Source organism: Pristiophorus japonicus, chromosome 2 (assembly GCF_044704955.1).
Source record: "Pristiophorus japonicus isolate sPriJap1 chromosome 2, sPriJap1.hap1, whole genome shotgun sequence".
NCBI lineage: Eukaryota > Metazoa > Chordata > Chondrichthyes > Pristiophoridae > Pristiophorus > Pristiophorus japonicus.
Window position 1 is genome coordinate 74,416,531 of NC_091978.1, and position 15,889 is coordinate 74,432,419.

A 15,889-nucleotide genomic window follows, 5' to 3' on the forward strand; every position below is an offset into this window, starting at 1 on the left:
ACATTCACACCACATAAGTGCTAAGTAATGACATAAGGCGCTCAGTTTTTGCTTGCAACCTGCATGTTAATGAGGCCCAGTGCTCAAAATGGGCCAGGACCACTTGGGATTATTGCACGTCCAGCTAAAACGCTTTTCCAGCCAGGTGACCAAACACTGCACCGGGGGAAAAACTACCCCAATTGAAGTTTAAAAATGCAATTTCATATAATTTATGAGTATCTTACGGATCTAGCCAATTTGATTAGTTCAGTCTGATTGATCATGCCTAAATTCTAATTGCTTTGATTTCGCCTAGCTCCATGGACAACAATGTTAAAATGTTTTTTATTAACATTTATTTCCTCATAGCTTATTTTACTTGAGCATTTTTGTCTCCAAATGTTTTGTTATTTTAATTAGTTCAGTACTTTTGATAAAATACAAATTGCCAGTGAAGATGCAGCCTTAATATTCCTATAATTGAGATTAATCAGTGACAAACATGATGTTGCAATTAAACAACGTAATATCCAAGGATATCTTCGGAAAGTCAGAATATACACAGTCTTTATCATTTCAGAAAGGACGAGCTGTTACCATTAGAATTCATCTGTCTTCCTATTCACATGACCTTTAGTTGCCCTTTTTGTAATTCTCCTGTGTTTCTCATATCACTGTAGTTGACAGCAGCTGCAGATTGCATAAAAGCACTCTGGGTAATTTGAGGATCTATAAACTGTCCTTTGGAAGGACCTCAAATAACGGAGATGTATGTGTGCGTTTTTTTTTAAAACCTTGCTGTTAAAAGGACATTGTCGGCTGGATTACTGTCCTGTAAGATAAGTGGCAGGCTGAAAAACCAAAGAAAGCCAATCTTGTGAAAACATTGTCTCAAAAATTAGCATTGTGCAACGTGAAACATCTGCTTCAGAGTAAGCTTTCCCTAGTGCTAAACAGGACAGCGTTAGTGGGTATTTGGAGCCACTGTTCCTCTAAACTGCCTATTGAGATTATAACTTCCCTTTAATATCATAAGAATTTAAATAGTATTACTGAAGCAAAATCTTTATTTTGAGGGTGGGAATTTTGTTCAAGGTAAAGGACATTAGTGCTGGGTAATGGAACACTTTCCCATTTCACCTACCCAGTATGAGCATCGAGCAGAAGATCCCTCTGCTCTTCAACAATGTACCTTAACCTAATCTTTAAAACAGCCCTACTAAACTATTGGGATGTATTTCTGCATTTCCCACACCATCTACTTTTCTTTGGCTTCTCCAAATGAAAGTCAATGAATGCTAAATTAAAGGCAGTTTTATGGTGTCGGCTCATGCTCTAGGAATTGGGTGACAACTGTCCAAACTCCTTACAAATAGGAGACTTTCATCCCATCAGTCGGTTAGATTAAAACCCAAATCCCAGAGGAAATAAGACAGCTTGGGATGATTTTCATCTCTCCACTGCCCCATCTTTCACCGTAAATGAGGCAGTTTGCGATTGGAAAATAGTAAAAATAAATTTACCACCAACTTCCTGCCTGAAGCCCATGCAATGACATTTTTGAGTTCCACTTGATTTAGGAGGAGGTTAGCCCAACCACCAGAAACAGTCGGGGGCTTCAGTATTCCCTGCAAGTCAGGGTCTTGACATCTTTTAGGACCTCAATATCATGGTCATCGGCAAGGTACACACTTCTACTATCCATGGGTGGGAAGTTGCAGGTTCAATGTAACTTAAAAGGTACCACTGGAAGCAGGTCTGGGAATGTTATTATTCCCAGAATTTGCAGTCGTTTGCCATAATTATGCCTCTGAAACTGACCGCAACTTCTTGATTTGGTGCATGCAGAAATCCCCCAAAGTGGTGGTCAGTCCTGTGCCACAGCAAGTACGCTGTTAAATTCCCCACTAAAATTTAGGCCCAAAAGGGATTGTGTAACTGGGCTTTTGTCAACGTTATTACTGCTAAACAAATATTAAGGGCCTAATTTTAATTTTACACAGTGTGAAATTTGTCCATTTTAATTAAAATAAAGAAACCTTTCAAACAAGGTTTTAAACTTTAAAAAAAAAGTTTGTCCATCTTTATTTCAGACTTGCTTCCCTGCCGTTACCCCGCCCCTCCCCTCCCCCCATATGACAGAGCCCCAATCTCTGTTTTGCTCTCTAACAATTTTTTTTTTTTAAGTTAGAATTTTAAGAGCTTACTCACTTCCTTGTTTGCTGTGTGAGGTTCTGCCTTTTGATTGGCTGCTTAGACAGCCTGTTGGCGTCACAGCAGTTCGAACAAGGGGATCCCCACTACAGTTCGTTGAAGGTCAGAAAACGCAAAGTTCAGGGGTTGCGAGATCCTTGGATGAAGTGTACTTTGGGGTCTGCAGTGAACGCCTTTGCTTCGCTGCTGACAGCAGATTCCGAGCCAATATTCAGCACTAACTCTGGACAGAATATAACTGGTCAGGGCCCTATTATATAATTTAACACTATAATTCACTAATTATAGAATTTCAACACTCCAATTCATTTCTTGTACATTTCTAAACCCATAAGTACCATTGTCCCCATCAAGACAATAATATGGAAAATACACCAATATGAAATTCATTTTATTTAAATTCCTTTGCAGCGGTTTTAGTTTCTAAAAACCGTGCTTCTTTTTCCTCATTAGCCCATCATTATTTTTGTTTACTATCCATTTAATTTGATTATTTCAGCTTCTTTGTTTGCCTACTTAACATCTTTGCATTTGGCTGGCTAACAAAGCATAGTAAGTAATCTCTGCTGTGCAGAATCCGTGGTTTTGATTTTATAGACCTTACAGGAGCATCACTCATGTCAGTGCCATGGCCCTTGCAGTAGTAGGTACATAAAGTATCACATTCCTCTCTCTCTCCTGTCAATAGTAGCACATTATATTTGTAGTGTGCTCCTGCCCAGAATGCAGAGTTTGCATTTAATGCAACATCTGAAGTGGCACCAACAGAACACTAGACAAATTTTGGGCACAAAGCCAACTTCAATCTCACCCTGAGCATTCCACTTCCAGGAGGTGTCAAATGGACACACTCTCCATTTATTACTAATTCACAGTTCCCTGATGCATCAGGTAATGAGTGACATTGGTACCACTACCAGCTTTAGAAAAAATGCAACCTCCCGTTGACCTCGTGGGCAACTGCACATTGGTGTGGTACAAAGACATCACAATCAGAATGATTCCAGACATGATCCCTGGCATGTGCTGAATCAGTTGGCAGCAGCAAGGCAAGGCTTCAGCTCTTCCAGCCTAGAAAGGGAAATATCATCAGCCAGGGGTCCTACTCCTGACTGTTGTCTGGTGGCCCTGCTGTAAATTATGCCTGTGAGAATGTAAAATGGGACAGAATCTGCTTCGTCTATGATGCCCTCCATTGTCAATTATCCTACAGATACTCGATGCCGAAGCTCACACATCAAGTATAGCCTCTTGGCTGAGGTACCACGGGGAGAGTGATACCCATATGCAACCATACCCCAGTAAGAGTCACTACCTTCAGGAGAGGAGAAAAATAGGGAAGAGAAAAATTAGAGGAGAACTAAACATTAGCAACATAGGGCTCAATTTTCCCCAAAGCGGTTTGTCGTCATACTTGAAGAGTTACGCCTGTTTTTTGGGGGCCCAAGTACACCAAAAAAAATGTTCCAAGTTTCCCCGTTTGATTTCATCATTTTAGCTCCGTCTCACCTGTCGTTTAGTTTTGCGGGTGGAACCTTGATCTACGCCAAAAAAATCGGGTTGCCACAGTAACCAGGGACACAATGTGGGCTGAGGCTGGAAAGTGAAACATACAGCCAGCTCACAACCTGCACAAGCACATTAAAAATACATTGCAGCAACTTACCAAGCACGTTAAACATTACAGAAACTTACCTCCATTAAATGATTAAAGTTCCTTGCCCCCCCCCACCCCGCACCATGTCCACTCCTATCCCAGGCTGAAGGGCCTCCCGGTGCCAGTCCCAATCCCCGCACCTAATCCTGGCTGAATGAACTCCTCCCGGCCCCCACACCTATCCCAGGCCGAATAGCCTCCTCTGGCCAAACTTGCCTAACTGGACAGAATTGGCACGGATGGCAGGTTATGCCCCCTTTGACTGAAAAAAAAACCTTAAAAAATCGTAACGCTGGTGCAAATTGATTGGGGAAACTTGTATTTTTTTTTATAAACTTAAGCCAAAAAAAGCAGCTTGCACCAAAAAAATGGCGCAAATCACAGGGGGAAATTAAGCCCGATGACAAATCTACAGCACAGAAGGAGGCCATTTCGGTCCATCGTGTCCGCGCCGGAAGACAAAGACCCACACGGCCCTTGGTCAGCAGCCCTGAAGGTTACATATAAGCCGATGAACAATGAACAATGGCGGAAAGGTAAAGAGCATCTGGCCCAACCTGTCCACCCCACATAACTAAGATACCCCATGCATCGCAACATTTTACATTCCACCCCAACCAGAGCTATGTGATCTCCTGGAGAGGAAAAAAGTAGTAAAAACGCAGGCCAATTGGGGAAAAAAAAAAATCTAGGAAAATTCCTCTCCAACCCATCCAAGCGATCAAAACTAGTCCAGATCATCACTCTAGGCTGTATTGGATTCCCTGAAGTACTTACCATCATATCTGCGCCAGCCAAAAGGTTATCCAGTCTAATCCCATATACCAGCTTCTAGGTCCGTAACTCTGCAGGTTATGGCACTTCAAGTGCACATCCAAGCACCTTTTAAATGTGGGGAGGGTTTCTGCATCCACCATCCTTCCAGGCAGAGAGTTCCAGACCCCCACAACCCTCTGCGTGAAGAAGCTTCCCCTCAAATCCGCTCTAAACCATCCAATCATGTTAAACCTATGCCACCTTGTAATTGGCCCCACCAACGAAAATAGGAAACTATATCCAGGCTCCTCAAAATTTTACACACTTCAATGAGGTCTCCTCTCAGCCTCCTCTGTTCCAAGGAGAACAAACCCAGCCTATCCACTCTGTCCTCATAGCTAAGATTCTCCATTCCAGGCAGCATTCTAGTAAATCTCCTCTGCACCCTCTCTAGTGCAATCACATCCTTCCTATAATACGGTGACCAGAACTGCATGCAGTATACCAGCTGTGGCCTAACCAGAGTATTATACAATTTAAGCATAACCTCCCTGCTCTTGTATTCTATGCCTCGGCCAATAAAGGCAACCACTCCATATGCCTTTTAAACTACTTTATCTACCTGGCCTGCGACTTTCAGGGATCTGTGAACAAGCACTCCAAGATTCCTGTGTTCGGCTACACTTCTAAGTGGCCTACCATTTAATATGTATACCCTTTCCTTATTAGTCCTCCCCAAGTGCATTACCGCACACTTCTCCAAATTAAATTCCATTTGCCATGGTTCTGCCCACCTGACCTGTAGATTGATATCCTCCTGCAGTCCATGACTTTCCTTTTCATTATTAACCACAGCACCAATTTTAGTGTCAACTTCTTAATCATGCCCCCTATATTTAAATCTAGATCATTGATGTATACCACAAAAAGCAAGGGACCCAGTACGGAGCCTTGCGGAACCCCACTGGAAACATCCTTCCAGTCACAAAAACATCCATCAACCATTATCCTTTGCTTCCCACTTGCAAGCCAATTTTGGATCTAACTTGCTACTTTGCCCTGGATCCCATGGGCTTTTACCTTCATGACCAGTCTGCCATGTGGGACCTTATCAAGAGCTTTGCTAAAGTCCATATACACTACATCATATGCACTACACTCATCAACCCTCCTCAGATAATTCAATCAGGTTAGTCAAACATGATCTTTCCTTAACAAATCCGCGCTGACGGTCCCTAATTAATCCTTGACTTATGTAGATTTATCCTGTCCTTCAGGATTTTTTCCAATAATTTTCCCACCACAGAGGTTCTATCCATTTTTCCCCTCTTAAACAAGGGTACCACATTAGCAGTCCTCCGGCACCATGCCTAAATCCAAAGAGGTCCAGAAAATGATGGTCAAAGCCTCTGTTATTTCCTCTATTGCTTCGCTCAACAGCCTGGGATGCATTTAATCGGGGCCTAGGGACATCCACTTTCAAAGCTGCTAAACCCATAATACCTCCTCTCACTATGTTTATTTCATCCAGAATTTCACGCTTCTCCTTGATAGATGTATTTGCATTGCCACTTTCCCTTGTGAAAACAGATGCAAAGTATTCATTAAGAACCATACCAACATCTTCCGCCTCCACACAGATTACCCTCATGGTCTCTAATAGGCCCTACCCTTTTAGTTATCCTCTTGCTTTTTATATTTATTGAACATCTTTGGGTTTTCCTTTATTTTGCTGCCAAGAATTTGTCATGCTCTCTTAGCATTCCTAATATCCTTGAAACTCATTTCACCACAGCCAGGGATAATGAAAAAGAAAAAAGTAATTGCATTTTTATAGTTCTTTGTCTCAACATTCTTCACATAAAATAAATTGCTTTGAAGTGCAGTGACTGTCAGTACATAGGCAACTGGAGCAGCCACTTTGCACACAGCAAGTTCACACAAACAGCAGTGAAATGAATGAACAGTCACTCATTTTGGTGGTGTTGATTGAAGAAGAAATGTTGGCCAGGGTAGCAGGAGAACTCCCTGCTCTTTTGAACAGTAACAGAAGGGGGTAGAATTTCAATTCCAGTGCAATTCAATCCAAAATTGGCAAAACCACGCAAAAGATCAAGGAATGTCAAACACAAGTTATGTCCAGCAGAGTTTCTGCAATCTTGTGCTGATTAGAAACACATTGCACTGGAACTGGCCCCACCCACAAAACTGGCCACACCCTCGATCAAATGAATCGCCATGACGAGTTTCCGCTAATTGCATCAGTTTGCGGCCGTTCGAGGAGAATCTTTATTAAGCTGCTTTTTTTGGCACATGGGCACTAATGGACACCTTTTAAAAGCCTTTAAATATTGAAATATATTTAATTTATTAGCAGACTACTGTACAATGAAACAAGTAGTTCCATATAGATTTTAAAGTCATTTCAGTTATTTAAAATCAGGTTACTCAGGTGACAGACCAGACAATATTAAAATGCTTATTTTTTATGATAAGCCCATTAATAAAACTACACCAGGTTACCACTAAGAAATATTCCTTTATGTATTTATGAAAGGAAAAAAAAAACAATTATATCCCAAAACGCTGTCCAATTGCGCAGGTTCATGGAAGATTTATGTTTGTGATTATGCAAATGAATTTGGAGCGGAAACTTGAACCACAATTTTACTTCGGAAAATTAGCACCCGGATTGCCGATTGAGGCCAAAGCGAAAACTCTTGGCCAACAACTTTAAATCAATGCTAATCAGTTAAATCTGTCTGTTCAGTGGTTCGGGTGGCTATTCGTGTTCATCCAAAAGAACCTTTCAACACCTTGTAGGGATAAGAATTCTGTTACGTAATTTCAGCATGAGATTTACAAATGCAGTAGAAATGCATTTAAATAAAAGGTACTGTATTAAATGGCGTGTTTTACTGGGCAGCGGAGTAAAGTTCCATGTGTTTTTATTGGTGCAAAAGTATGCAAGTTCACAGAGGTTCAATAAGTATTCTTTGTCCTGGATTTCTTGAACATTGAACAACAAAAGCCTGCTGTCTCGGGTACCACCTCTAATTATAAGCTCAGATAATTATATAAATTTTAGTTAAAGGCTCCTGTTCAAGCTTCATCAGCAGCTTCCACTGGGAACCCCAAGTTTATTCACTGAATAACTGAGAATTATGAACCAGAAAGATCCCAAGGTTTGATCCCTGCTGAATAAGCGGATCTCGACCCAGGTGGAGATAGGAGCATCACAATTGATTTCACTACCTTGGGTTAGGATTGTCAGGGGTGGGAGGTGGTAACAGACAGATTTCCTGTTCTTGTTCATTATCAAGCAACCACAGTTGGAAGTGCACTGTATGGAACAGGATCAAACTCAGCTGGGACACTGCCTGTGGTTAAGTAGTGTGTTAATACTCATGAAGGTTCATATATGCAGTAATCGTGACGATCTTTAAAAAAAGGGGACAAGTCCGACTGCGGCAACTACAGAGGAATCGCCTTGTTGTCAGCCACTGGGAAAGTCATCGCTAGAATCCTCCTCAACCGTCTTCTACCTGTGGCTGAGGAGCTCCTCCCGGAATCAGCGCAGATTCCGTCCACTACGGAGTACAATGGACATGATCTTTATGGTGCGACAACTACAAGAGAAATGCAGGGCACAGAACCAACCCTTATACGTGGCTTCTTTGACCTCACAAAGGCCTTTGACACTTAACCACGAGGGACTATGGAGCGTCTTCCTCAGTTTCGGCTGTCCCCAAAAGTTTATCGCCATCTTCCACCTGCTCCACGACGACTTGCAAGCCGTGATCCTGACCAACAGATCCACCACAGACCCAATCAACCTCTGCACCGGGGTCAAGCAGGGCTGCGTCATCACGCCAAACCTCTTCTCGATCTTTGTTACTGCAATGCTCCATCTCACACTCAAGCTCCCCGTTGGAGTGGAACTAAACTAGAGTGGGAACCTGTTCAATCTTCTTCACCTCCAGGCTAGATCCAAGACTGTCCCATCCTCGGTCATCGAACTACAGTATGCGGACGACGCTTGTGTCTGCGCACAGAGGCTGAACTCCAAGTCATCGTCAACATCTTCACCGAGGTGTATGAAAGCACGGGCCTTACACTAAACATCCGTAAGACAAAGGTCCTCCACCAGCCTGTCCCCAGTCATCAAGATCCACGGCATGGCCCTGGACAACGTGGACCACTTTCCATACCTTGGTAGCCTATCAGCAAGGGCAGACGTAGACGGCGAGGTTCAACACCGCCTCCAGTGCGCCAGCGCAGCCTTTGGCCAAGTGAGGAAGAGTGTTTTCGAAGATCAGGCCCTCAAATCTGGCACCAAGCTTATAGTCTTACAGGGCTGTAGTGATACCCGCCCTCATGTATGGCTCAGAGACATGGACCATATACAGTAGACACCTCAAAATCACTGGAGAAAAAACACCAACCATGCCTCCGCAAGGTCCTGCAAATCCCCTGGGAGGACAATTGCACCATCAGTGTTCTCGATCAGGCCAATATCCCAAGCATCGAAATACTGACCACACTCTACCAGCTCCATTGGGCGGGCCACATTGTCCGCATGCCCGACACGAGACTCCCAAAGCAAGCGCTCTACTCTGAACTCCTACAGGCAAACGAGCCCCAGGTGGGCAGAGGAAATGCTTCAAGGACACCCTCATAGCCTCTTTGATAAAGTACAAAATCCCCACTGACATCTGGGAGTCCCTGGCCAAAGACCACCCTAAGTGGAGGAAGAGCATCCGGGAGGACGCTGAGCACGGAGTCTCCTCGCCGAGAGCATGCAGAAAACAAGTGCAGGCAGCGGAAGCAGCATGCAGCAAACCAGACTTCCCACCCACTCTTTCCTCCAATGACTGTCTCTCCCACCTGCGACAGAGACTGTAATTCCCGTACTGGACTGTTCAGTCACCTGAAAACTCACTTAGAGTGGAAGCAAGTCTTCCTCAATTTCGAGGGACTGCCTATGATTTGATACTCAGTGAAGGTTCATATATGAATAGTGGACATTTGAGCAAGGTCATAAGGGGAAACTGGTGCTTTTAGAACTTTATCCTAGCAAGCAATCACCTTGAGGAAGGAGAGCAAAAGAGTGGAGAGAGTGGGGAGCGGAAGGAGAGAAAGAGGAAAGGAGAGTGGAGAGGAGAGCAAGAGGAGGAGAGAAAATTTGGCAAGAAATAAATACTTGTATTGACATTTGATTTGTTTACTTTTGACCCACATCAATAAATATCATTAGGATATCAAAATGATCTTCTGATTTGATTTCCAATACACTGAAGTCACTGTTTCTAGCAATAGAAAACCAACTACACTGGTGGGTCTCAGGAGCATTGTTTTGTTAATTAGTTTAAGTTTAAAATAAATTATGGGATTTCTGTTTTATTCTGCAAAAAAGTTGGATGGAGTTTATTTAAAACAACATCACAGGTAGGTTGCAAGTTGTTCCATAATAAACATATTTGCATAAACTGTGCTCATTAGGGTAACTAACTTGGAGTTATTGAACTAGATAACTGATCAAAATTCCTCTCCATCTTCATTATATCCAAAAATAAACCTGGGAATGAATTTGCATTCATAGATAAACTCATTAATCCACCTTGCTTAAACTACCTCGTCACTTCAGCAGTGTATTTTAAACAGCCTTCTCTCACTATCAGATTCAGTAACAGCCCCAAGGCACATCACTCAATCATATCTTTAATGCTGACTGTTGCACTAATCAATTTTAAAAAACGCAACAGAAATAGGAAAATAATCAAAATACCGTTAGAGCCATCATTTAAAGTAACATTGTTCTTTTTAAACTGTTTACTTTTTGAAAAGACTCCTTCTGCTGAATCCCTCTTTAAAGTTCAGAAAAATCATCTGTTGTCCGTTCAAAAATACAAGTGCTTAATATTCAGTATTGTTTGGATGTGAAGATATTAGCGATAAAAAATCTGTTTAGAGAACTCAGTACACCATAGGTAATCTTACAGGAAGAGAAAAGCAGTACACTATTATGATAATTCAGCTTAAAAAATAATGCATTACATCAGAGGTATGCCTAGATTAATCCTCACTGCTTTATTATATTGAAGCAGAGAATAAAAGTGCCATTAGTATTGTTGTATCTCTTATGAAAAAGACTGCTGCAAATATCTTGTGAATATTATTGAGGGTACCTTTGGTTTATGATATTCCAGTGAGGTTATCAGTGATCAGCACCTGTTAACCATTTCCTGTATAATATTTCGTAGACAATTAGAGACGACTGTGGGATTTTCAAGTCTGCTGTGACTTCTTAAGGAAAAGAAAAGCCAGACAGTAGGGAAAAAGTGAAATACCGTGTGAACAACCTATCCTATGCTTATCACAACAGCATGCTTTTGTCTGCTTCCATTTAGACTGAAAACTAAATCCATACAATGGGCTCTTTTACTTGACTCAAAGTACTTTTTAAAAAAAAATGATAACAATTAAAATCATTGAGGACTGCTATGGAAACCGCTTTTAATATTCTGAAAATCACACCTGCTCCATGGCATATGTAAACTTAACCTCATTACATTATTTTACTAATTTTTCTTGTAGGTTGCAGCAAACAACACTGCTAAGTTTTGTCATTGTGCGACTACAAATTGTATTCTGCATTTGTTAGAGGCAAATGAGGGTCTGAACTGTTGCATAAAAGGAAAGAGGGCTTTATTACTGTCGTTATTGATTATGGTGTCATTAACCCATTACCACAGTGCATTATGGGGAGGTGAAGGGGGTCAGCAGCAAGATTGGCCAGTGCTCCAAACAATAATACATTGGATTCTAAAATTATAATAATGATGCTTACATATGTATAATTTTAGCATGAACATTTATCTTTAATAAGACTCAGATACTAGAGGTCAGCTATTTAAAAGTGTTTGTGTAGGACTTGAGATTAATAACTAATTAATAGGTTTTTCCAAAATTATTTTTAAATAAATCCTTTGGGAATAAGCTGTCATCTACTGTATCTGTTCCTTCCTGGTGCTCTTTACAATGTGACTCACTGTTACAATCTCATGTTGCTTTTTTTACTAATACTGCTGCCATTTTTTGCTTTTGCAACAAATATATTAGACCGGTAGCATTTGAAATTCCCTCAGATTTATTAAAAAGATTAACATAAGCCCTAGGAATTTTGGAAAGATGCTTTTATTATAAACTTTATTGGCAATGCACAGTTGGGACAGAGTAAAAGAAACAAGAGATATATTTCAGAATGATCAAGCAGTTCGGTCATACGTTGAGGTTCCCAGTGGAAGCCATCGATTTACACTGCAACGCATCAACATAAAATTAATTGGCCATGCATAGTTATCTGAAAATCTTGATGGTAACTTTCATTTCTGGCCGTGAACCTTCGATAGCTGGGAATGAGACCTGTGCAGGTGGGCTGAGTGTCACAACATCTGCTTTGAAAACATTGGTCAATACCAGTGACAGTAACTATGTTGCTGACTGGCTCTGCGGCCACTGTCTGCACAGGGGAAAATAATTAAACACTTGCATCGTAGCATTTCCACTGAAGTCAGGGTTGAGGTTGGTGGCAATGTTGTAATGCGATTGCAATATTAGCCTGCAGCTAACATCAGCTAGGAATACTTAATACTGACAAAAGTGTCCCATTTTCCTGCAATGGTTTCGTTCTTTCTTTGATGGATTAAAAAGTCTCAAAATATAAAATGTGAAATGTGAAACAACTGATTGGTGCAGATATACTGCATGTTGGCCCTCCGACATACTGCAGTATGAAGGCTCTAAGCTGGTGGTATGATATGGTAGGGTAATGGTTATGATACAGGACTAGCAATCCAGAGTTTGCGAGTTTAAATCCCAGCATGGCAAGTTGTCAAACTGAATTTGTAAATCTGGTTATCTTTTAGGCTAGCACCAAAAAAAAGAGACCATGAAAGCTGCCACATTGTCATAAAAAGTCAATGGGTTCATTAATTAATATCCTTCCAGGAAAGGGAACCCGCCACCTGTAATGCCTACTTGGTTGGAACTACACATGATTCCAGTACCACAGGGCAATCATGGATTGGAAATAGATACTGCTTGCCTGTGTTGCTTACATCCCAAATATAATTAATTACATTGTAAGATACTAGCATACAAATGCTTAGTAGAGAATTCCTCTTTTCCCTTTATTAATTCAGCAGCGAGAGAAAAAAGAGAGAGAGAGAGAGAGAGAGAGAGAGAGAGAGAGAGAGAAAAAGAGAGCATCCTAATGGGGCAGTAAGCAAAGGGCAGATGCATTCAAAGAGGGAGTGCAAAGGAACAGCAGGAGTGCCACTCCTAGCTGCTCTCATGCACCTCCAGTGACCACATTTCTGGAGCCACTTTGCTCTTGGCAATAATAACCAAGAATGATGTCACCTGGAGATAGTTGAGGGAAGTTAGAGGAAAGCAGAGAAATTATAGAAAATTTTTGACAACATAAATCCCGGACACAATTATCTTTACATTTCAAATTGTGTTGATGCAGAACAGTACAGTACACATCAGAAACAAAAATAAATGGAAAGCATGCTTGGCATGCATCAACAAAGGAAATCATACATTCTGTGATACAAGCAGTCAAGTGGATATGTTACATATGTTTCCTGTATTTATACATGACATTTTACGAAGTTTTACTAAGTATCATTTAGAAGAAACACAATGATATAAAAAAGGAGCTGTATGTTTCTATTTAGCACAGTTGGCAATGGAATTGTTAATATTATCATTCCATCGCTAGCAATTTGCTGAATAGAATCATTTCAAAAACAAAAATATTGGGGCGGGAGCAGAGTTAGGCGGGAATACTGGGTGGTGCAGTGAATTGCCGTATGCTGTCCTTTCACCTCTGGAACCCAAAGTTAAATCAAACACAGACCAATGGAATGAATGTCTCCTCTTTCTTCAGGCCGTTTCACATCAAATGAGTTTTGGCAGTCTTAATCCAGTTCCAAGTGAGAATGGGCCAACAACACAACGTGGCCCCTGATTGGCGTTAAATTGGCAAATCCCACTTGGATAGGCTTCCAGGGTAAAACCACTCACCAATACCACCTTTTCTATATGAAAAACATTTCACTGGTAGCCTGTAGCACAATGATAAATTGGCCATCATATATATATATATAATATATTATATATAACATTAATATCTTAAATCATTCATCTAGGTATATGTAACATGATTTTTTTTTAAATGAAGCATTATTCTGTGTAATTTCATTGCTCTAGGGTAGATATTGCACATAGAAATTCTAAAATAGTAACAATTAATACATTTACATTGTGAATAAATGGGCTAATTGGTCAAGAGAACATGGGAAGGGTCAAAAGTCCCTTTCTAAAAATGGCCTTTATCCCTGTTGCATTTTAACTATCTATCTGGCTGCAATTCTTGTGACTGTTCAATCAGTTTTCATCCCCGTTTCACCATGAAAACACATTCCAGTCAGCGGCAAAGCAAAGGCAGTCGCCGCTGGCCCCGAAGTAAGCTTCCCATAAAGATCGCAATCTCTGTGGCGAGAAGTTCGGCTTTTCCGACGTGCAGTTTTAATCAGCAGAGTTTAGTGGGAATCCCATAGCGCAAGCTGCGGTGATGTCAACAAGCTGTCTAAGCAGCCAATTTACATTGCAGAATTCTCAGGCAGGGATCCAGGAAATAGAAAGCACTAATAATCACCTCAAAAAAAATTTGAGAGAGCACGACATAAAAATTGGGACATATATTGTGTTAATGCAGAAGTTGAAATATCATGAACAATCTTATAAAAAGTTAGTTTTCAAATATAATCATTGGTAACTTAATGTACAATTTTGACATTCCACCAATATAAAATTCATTTTTCAAGGCCAGAACAGTTGATCCACAGTGCAATCTGTGGAGGGGCAGAGTGACAGAGCACAACTTCAGGATTTCCGCGTTAGGCTGTGCATGCGCTAAATCTTGGAGTTGCGGTTAGTTTCAAAGGCAAAATGACGGCGAACGCTGCCAGTGCCATTGCAACATTCATTAAGCCACAATGGTAATCAGTAGACTAAGCTGTATGTTCATCTAAGCCCCTTGATTCGGTTTCAGTAGTTTGGAACTGCAGTATAGTTGTGTGATATCCAATCCATTAGATCAAGTATATAGTCAATATATTGCAGCATGCAGGTAGATGATTAACCCTTCGATTGCTGGAAGATCGGGTAAACCACTTTGATACATTTCTAACCTTTTATAACTAATAATGTTCAAACTCTTTACTTAGCACCTTCCTCTCGGCTCTTCGTTTGAAATAACCAGGGTTTTCGTTGGCCGAAATAGTATTTCAAAGCTGATTACATCCTGTGCTTTTGACTAGCTGTCAAATTTAATGGGGGTGAAATTCATTAGCGCCCAATATAGGGCGGTAATTTTCCCACTTAGAAAATTTAGCAGCCGGCAAGGTGCCTTGCCAAATTGTGGGAAATTGGGAGTTTTCGCCCCAGGAGTGAATGGGGATGGTAAGTGCGGCACTAGTGGCTTCAGCTGGGTGCTGCAGCGGCGCTATTCATAGCCACTTGCCCAATTTCAGCTGAGTTCCATTCAGCATTCATTCTTTGACTCCAGCTCCTTCTGGCCCTTAAAGGGGAGGGCATTTGAACCTGCTGCTGTTCATTTTCAGCACTGCTGAGCTTCAGTCACTGATCTATGGAGCTGAGGAAGCTTATGAAATAGTAATCCCCCTTCAAGGGAGAGGGATTCAACAATGTAGCTCTGGAGGCATTGGTGGGGGCACCAGAGACCAAGAGGGAATCCCTATTCCCTGCATTGGGTTTTCCAGATGATGTGTTAAGAGGTGGCCCAGGAGGTGCCAGCCACCAGTGGTGCAGAGAAGCCTCAACCAGTGCCGCAAAAAATTCAACGACCTGTCAGGTGGTAAAGGGAGTACAAGCTTCCTCACCTCCTCCATACCAGCCTCAACTACTGTCTGCAAATCACCATTTCCACACCGTTCAACCACCAAGCCTCTTTAGATATGCACATCCTCATCTCATGCCTTGCCTACATTCACAGCTATTCAACCATGCCACGCATATCTTCCACATACATAGCTGGACTTTCTCACACCAGTTCCTTTCTTTTGCAGGCCAAGATGGGAGCAGTAGAGGACTGGAGAAGGGAAACATGAACTGCGGGCCCCTTTCTGACCTTGAGCAAGTGCTGCGGCTCATTGGTCTGCAGCTGATGTGGCCAGCGGAGACTTTGAC